The 8,525-nt window shown below is 36.8% G+C and overlaps 1 protein-coding gene across 2 annotated transcripts in view; it reads left to right on the top strand.

Moving 5' to 3' along the window:
* LOC133559744 (nck-associated protein 1) overlaps positions 1-5,864 on the top strand; it is a 71,692-nt gene extending 65,828 nt beyond the window's left edge. For both annotated transcript variants that reach the window (XM_061911807.1, XM_061911806.1), the window contains exon 31: positions 1-5,864. This exon is cut by the window's left edge and continues 195 nt beyond it. The gene's annotated coding sequence lies outside the window, so the exon portion shown is untranslated.
* The last annotated feature ends 2,661 nt before the right edge of the window (positions 5,865-8,525 follow it).

The following is an 8,525-nucleotide window of genomic DNA, read 5'->3' as shown; positions in this document are numbered from 1 at the left end:
TTAGCAAAACAAATACACAAGAATACACTATAACATTACACACACAGTTTAAATTCTAACAAAATAAATACACAAGAATAGCTTGTAATGTTACACACATACACAGTGTTCCAATAACAAATACACAACATGTTGTAGCGTTACACGCATACATAATTTTACAATTAACAATAAGTACCCAAGAATACATTGTAACATTACACACAGTGTTACAATTAACACAATAAGTGCACAATAATACATTGTAACATGACACACACAATGTTATAATTAACTCAAGAATACATTGTAACATTACACACAGTGTTACAATTAACACAATAAGTCCACAATAGTACATTGTAGCATTGCACATGCACACACTAAGTACACAAGAGTACATAGTAACATTACACACACAAGTACACAAGAGTACATAGTAACATTACACACACACAAGTACACAAGAGTACATAGTAACATTACACACACTAAGTACACAAGAGTACATAGTAACATTACACACAAGTACACAAGAGTACATAGTAACATTACACACAAGTACACAAGAGTACATAGTAACATTACACACACAAGTACACAAGAGTACATGGTAACATTACACACACAATTACACAACAGTACATAGTAACATTACACACACTAAGTACACAAGAGTACATAGTAACATTACACACAAATACACAAGAGTACATAGTAATATTACACACAAGTACACTAGAGTACATAGTAATATTACACACACAACAAGTACACAAGAGTACATAGTAACATTACACACACAAGTACACAAGAGTACATAGTAACATTACACACACACAAGTACACAAGAGTACATAGTAACATTACACACACTAAGTACACAAGAGTACATAGTAACATTACACACAAGTACACAAGAGTACATAGTAACATTACACACAAGTACACAAGAGTACATAGTAACATTACACACACAAGTACACAAGAGTACATGGTAACATTACACACACAAGTACACAACAGTACATAGTAACATTACACACACTAAGTACAAAAGAGTACATAGTAACATTACACACAAATACACAAGAGTACATAGTAATATTACACACAAGTACACTAGAGTACATAGTAATATTACACACACAACAAGTACACAAGAGTACATAGTAACATTACACACACTAAGTACACAAGAGTACATAGTAACATTACACACAAGTACACAAGAGTACATAGTAACATTACACACACTAAGTACACAAGAGTACATAGTAACATTACACACACTAAGTACACAAGAGTACATAGTAACATTACACACACACTAAGTACACAAGAGTACATAGTAACATTACACACACTAAGTACACAAGAGTACATAGTAACATTACACACACTAAGTACACAAGAGTACATAGTAACATTACACACACACTAAGTACACAAGAGTACATAGTAACATTACACACACTAAGTACACAAGACTACATAGTAACATTACACACACACAAGAGTACATAGTAACATTACAAACACTAAGTACACAAGAGTACATAGTAATATTACACACACTAAGTACACAAGAGTACATAGTAACATTACACACACTAAGTACACAAGAGTACATAGTAACAGTACACACACACACACAAGTACACAAGAGTACATAGTAACATTACACACACAAGTACACAAGAGTACATAGTAACATTACACACACACACACAAGTACACAAGAGTACATAGTAACATTACACACACAAGTACACAAGAGTACATAGTAACATTACACACACACAAGTACACAAGAGTACATAGTAACATTACACACACTAAGTACACAAGAGTACATAGTAATATTACACACACTAAGTACACAAGAGTACATAGTAACATTACACACACTAAGTACACAAGAGTACATAGTAACAGTACACACACACACACAAGTACACAAGAGTACATAGTAACATTACACACACACACACAAGTACACAAGAGTACATAGTAACATTACACACACTAAGTACACAAGAGTACATAGTAACATTACACACAAATACACAAGAGTACATAGTAATATTACACACAAGTACACTAGAGTACATAGTAATATTACACACACAACAAGTACACAAGAGTACATAGTAATATTACACACACAACAAGTACACAAGAGTACATAGTAACATTACACACACAAGTACACAAGAGTACATAGTAACATTACACACACACAAGTACACAAGAGTACATAGTAACATTACACACACTAAGTACACAAGAGTACATAGTAACATTACACACAAGTACACAAGAGTACATAGTAACATTACACACAAGTACACAAGAGTACATAGTAACATTACACACACAAGTACACAAGAGTACATGGTAACATTACACACACAAGTACACAACAGTACATAGTAACATTACACACACTAAGTACAAAAGAGTACATAGTAACATTACACACAAATACACAAGAGTACATAGTAATATTACACACAAGTACACTAGAGTACATAGTAATATTACACACACAACAAGTACACAAGAGTACATAGTAACATTACACACACTAAGTACACAAGAGTACATAGTAACATTACACACAAGTACACAAGAGTACATAGTAACATTACACACACTAAGTACACAAGAGTACATAGTAACATTACACACACTAAGTACACAAGAGTACATAGTAACATTACACACACTAAGTACACAAGAGTACATAGTAACATTACACACACACTAAGTACACAAGAGTACATAGTAACATTACACACACTAAGTACACAAGAGTACATAGTAACATTACACACACTAAGTACACAAGAGTACATAGTAACATTACACACACACTAAGTACACAAGAGTACATAGTAACATTACACACACTAAGTACACAAGACTACATAGTAACATTACACACACACAAGAGTACATAGTAACATTACAAACACTAAGTACACAAGAGTACATAGTAATATTACACACACAAGTACACAAGAGTACATAGTAACATTACACACACACACACAAGTACACAAGAGTACATAGTAACATTACACACACTAAGTACACAAGAGTACATAGTAACATTACACACAAATACACAAGAGTACATAGTAATATTACACACAAGTACACTAGAGTACATAGTAATATTACACACACAACAAGTACACAAGAGTACATAGTAATATTACACACACAACAAGTACACAAGAGTACATAGTAACATTACACACACAAGTACACAAGAGTACATAGTAACATTACACACACACAAGTACACAAGAGTACATAGTAACATTACACACACTAAGTACACAAGAGTACATAGTAACATTACACACAAGTACACAAGAGTACATAGTAACATTACACACAAGTACACAAGAGTACATAGTAACATTACACACACAAGTACACAAGAGTACATGGTAACATTACACACACAAGTACACAACAGTACATAGTAACATTACACACACTAAGTACAAAAGAGTACATAGTAACATTACACACAAATACACAAGAGTACATAGTAATATTACACACAAGTACACTAGAGTACATAGTAATATTACACACACAACAAGTACACAAGAGTACATAGTAACATTACACACACTAAGTACACAAGAGTACATAGTAACATTACACACAAGTACACAAGAGTACATAGTAACATTACACACACTAAGTACACAAGAGTACATAGTAACATTACACACACTAAGTACACAAGAGTACATAGTAACATTACACACACACTAAGTACACAAGAGTACATAGTAACATTACACACACTAAGTACACAAGAGTACATAGTAACATTACACACACTAAGTACACAAGAGTACATAGTAACATTACACACACACTAAGTACACAAGAGTACATAGTAACATTACACACACTAAGTACACAAGACTACATAGTAACATTACACACACACAAGAGTACATAGTAACATTACAAACACTAAGTACACAAGAGTACATAGTAATATTACACACACTAAGTACACAAGAGTACATAGTAACATTACACACACTAAGTACACAAGAGTACATAGTAACAGTACACACACACACACAAGTACACAAGAGTACATAGTAACATTACACACACAAGTACACAAGAGTACATAGTAACATTACACACACACACACAAGTACACAAGAGTACATAGTAACATTACACACACAAGTACACAAGAGTACATAGTAACATTACACACACACAAGTACACAAGAGTACATAGTAACATTACACACACTAAGTACACAAGAGTACATAGTAATATTACACACACTAAGTACACAAGAGTACATAGTAACATTACACACACTAAGTACACAAGAGTACATAGTAACAGTACACACACACACACAAGTACACAAGAGTACATAGTAACATTACACACACACACACAAGTACACAAGAGTACATAGTAACATTACACACACAAGTACACAAGAGTACATAGTAACATTACACACACTAAGTACACAAGAGTACATAGTAACAGTACACACACACACACAAGTACACAAGAGTACATAGTAACATTACACACACAAGTACACAAGAGTACATAGTAACATTACACACACACAAGTACACAAGAGTACATAGTAACATTACACACACACAAGTACACAAGAGTACATAGTAACATTACACACACTAAGTACACAAGAGTACATAGTAACAGTACACACACACAAGTACACAAGAGTACATAGTAACATTACACACACTAAGTACACAAGAGTACATAGTAACATTACACACACTAAGTACACAAGAGTACATAGTAACATTACACACACACAAAAGTACACAAGAGTACATAGTAACAATACACACACTAAGTACACAAGAGTACATAGTAACATTACACACACTAAGTACACAAGAGTACATTGTAACATTACACACACTAAGTACACAAGAGTACATAGTAACATTACACACACTAAGTACACAAGAGTACATTGTAACATTACACACACTAAGTACACAAGAGTACATAGTAACATTACACACACACTAAGTACACAAGACTACATAGTAACATTACACACACACAAGTACACAAGAGTACATTGTAACTTACAAACACTAAGTAAACAAGAGTACATAGTAATATTACACACACTAAGTACACAAGAGTACATAGTAACATTACACACACTAAGTACACAAGAGTACATAGTAAAATTACACACTAAGTACACAAGAGTATATAGTAACATTACACACTAAGTACACAAGAGTACATAGTAACATTACACACACAACAAGTACACAAGAGTACATTGTAACATTACACACACAACAAGTACACAAGAGTACATAGTAACATTACACATACACAAGTACACAAGAGTACATAGTAACATTACACACACACAAGTACACAAGAGTACATTGTAACATTACACACACACAAGTACACAAGAGTACATAGTAACATTACACACACAACAAGTACACAAGAGTACATTGTAACATTACACACACAACAAGTACACAAGAGTACATAGTAACATTACACATACACAAGTACACAAGAGTACATAGTAACATTACACACACACAAGAGTACATAGTAACATTACACATACACAAGTACACAAGAGTACATAGTAACATTACACACACACACACACACACTAGCTGGATATCAAAGTTGTGGTTCCAGTGTAAACATTTTTGTTTGTTTTCATGCTGTTGCTTGAGACGTTACCATAGCAACATTTGCTTCTACAAGGACAAGATGTATAGTATAAATACACAGTATATATATTTAGTTGACACTAAACTCTTTGAAGGATTCCTTCAATGCTCTTCATTATCGGCAAAGAGAGCTTTGTTTCACTTCCAACATTCTTCTCCCTGCATCCTCCTAACATCTTCCAACATTCTTCTCCCTGCATCCTCCTAACATCTTCCAACATTCTTCTCCCTGCATCCTCCTAACATCTTCCAACATTCTTCTTTCTGCATCCTCCTAACATCTTCCAACATTCTTCTCCCTGCATCCTCCTAACATCTTCCAACATTCTTCTCCCTGCATCCTCCTAACATCTTCCAACATTCTTCTCCCTGCATCCTCCTAACATCTTCCAACATTCTTCTTTCTGCATCCTCCTAACATCTTCCAACATTCTTCTCCCTGCATCCTCCTAACATCTTCCAACATTCTTCTCCCTGCATCCTCCTAACATCTTCCAACATTCTTCTCCCTGCATCCTCCTAACATCTTCCAACATTCTTCTTTCTGCATCCTCCTAACATCTTCCAACATTCTTCTCCCTGCATCCTCCTAACATCTTCCAACATTCTTCTCCCTGCATCCTCCTAACATCTTCCAACATTCTTCTCCCTGCATCCTCCTAACATCTTCCAACATTCTTCTCCCTGCATCCTCCTAACATCTTCCAACATTCTTCTCCCTGCATCCTCCTAACATCTTCCAACATTCTTCTTTCTGCATCCTCCTAACATCTTCCAACATTCTTCTCCCTGCATCCTCCTAACATCTTCCAACATTCTTCTTTCTGCATCCTCCTAACATCTTCCAACATTCTTCTCCCTGCATCCTCCTAACATCTTCCAACATTCTTCTTTCTGCATCCTCCTAACATCTTCCAACATTCTTCTTTCTGCATCCTCCTAACATCTTCCAACATTCTTCTCCCTGCATCCTCCTAACATCTTCCAACATTCTTCTCCCTGCATCCTCCTAACATCTTCCAACATTCTTCTTTCTGCATCCTCCTAATCAACAACATTTGCCAAATGTCTTGACACTGCGCGTGTGTGTGTGTGTGTGTGTGTGTGTGTGTGTGTGTGTGTGTGTGTGTGTGTGTGTGTGTGTGTGTGTGTGTGTGTGTGTGTGTGTGTGTGTGTGTGTGTGTGTGTGTGTGTGTGTGTGTGTGTGTGTGTGTGTGTGTGTGTGTGTGTGTGTGTGTGTGTGTGTGTGTGTGTGTGTGTGTGTGTGTGTGTGTGAGTGAGTGTGTGTGTGTGTGTGTGTGTGTGTGTGTGTGAGTGTGAGTGTGTGAGGACTAGAAGTTGGATGTCTGCTGTGAGAAGAAGCAACACGAGAGTTGGCTTTCATTGATCAAGTGCAGGTTTTTGGGTCCATTCCGATAGAAAATGATGAGTCAGCAGCTTTTTATCACAGTTCCAAAGTGAAAGTGATTGTTTTGGTTTTGTTGGCATGAACTTTTTGTGCTGGGTCGAGTTTGAGCGGTGACCTCCAGGTTTGTGAGACAAGTTGCCAGCACTGCAGACCAAGTGAGGAACAAACATTATTTTATTGAATCTAGAAAAGTCAAAAGCTGACCACATCATAACCACTAAAAAAAAAAAAAAGAAATTATTTGTGTGCTTAACTTTGGATTCAATGTTTGTGGAATACTTGATGGGTTTTTTTTGTTTGTTTTTTTACGATATTTTGTCTGACTCACCTTGTAACTTAATATTAAATAAAATAACTTTCTGCTGAAATGTACAGTGTGGAAATGTTGAAGTACGAGGATTATGTTCTTTAGTGTTGTGAGTCCTGTCATGGCCGCACAAATCCTGACATGCGTGTTAATATTGAACTTTGATCATGTTGCCAGTCAGTCAGTTTGTGCTCAGCTGCAAAAGCAACTTAAGTCACTCCCGTGTGATGACTCACACGCTACAGACTAATCAATATCTATTTAAACATGTTCAAGGCATCAGGCGGAAGTGGAAAAACTGACGTCACGCCCACAAGGGTTCAGACAACAGAACGCGGAACTACCCTAAGTTGCACCCACGAGGGTTGGAACAACGGAAGGCAGAACTACTCGTAAGTTTCGCCCACAAGGGTTTGGACAACAGAAGGCAGAACTACCCTAAGTCTCGCCCACAAAGGTTTGGACAACAGAATGCAGAACTACCCTAAGTCTCGCCCACAAGGGTTTGGACAACAGAATGCAGAACTACCGTAAGTCTCGCCCACAAAGGTTTGGACAACAGAATGCAGAACTACCCTAAGTCTCGCCCACAAAGGGTTTGGACAACAGAATGCAGAACTGCCGTAAGTCTCGCCCACAAAGGTTTGGACAACAGAATGCAGAACTACCCTAAGTCTCGCCCACAAGGGTTTGGACAACAGAATGCAGAACTACCCTAAGTCTCGCCCACAAGGGTTTGGACAAAGGAATGCAGAACTACCGTAAGTCTCGCCCACAAAGGTTTGGACAACAGAATGCAGAACTACCCTAAGTCTCGCCCACAAAGGTTTGGACAACAGAATGCAGACCTACCCTAAGTCTCGCCCACAAAGGTTTGGACAACAGAATGCACACCTACCCTAAGTCTCGCCCACAAGGGTTTGGACAACAGAATGCAGAACTACCGTAAGTCTCGCCCACAAAGGTTTGGACAACAGAATGCAGAACTACCCTAAGTCTCGCCCACAAAGGTTTGGACAACAGAATGCAGAACTACCGTAAGTCTCTCCCACAAAGGTT

The sequence above is a fragment of the Nerophis ophidion genome, linkage group LG09 (assembly GCF_033978795.1).
Source record: "Nerophis ophidion isolate RoL-2023_Sa linkage group LG09, RoL_Noph_v1.0, whole genome shotgun sequence".
Taxonomy (NCBI): domain Eukaryota; kingdom Metazoa; phylum Chordata; class Actinopteri; order Syngnathiformes; family Syngnathidae; genus Nerophis; species Nerophis ophidion.
The sequence above is the reverse complement of the archived record's forward strand: the minus strand, read 5'-3'. Positions and strand labels throughout refer to the sequence as shown.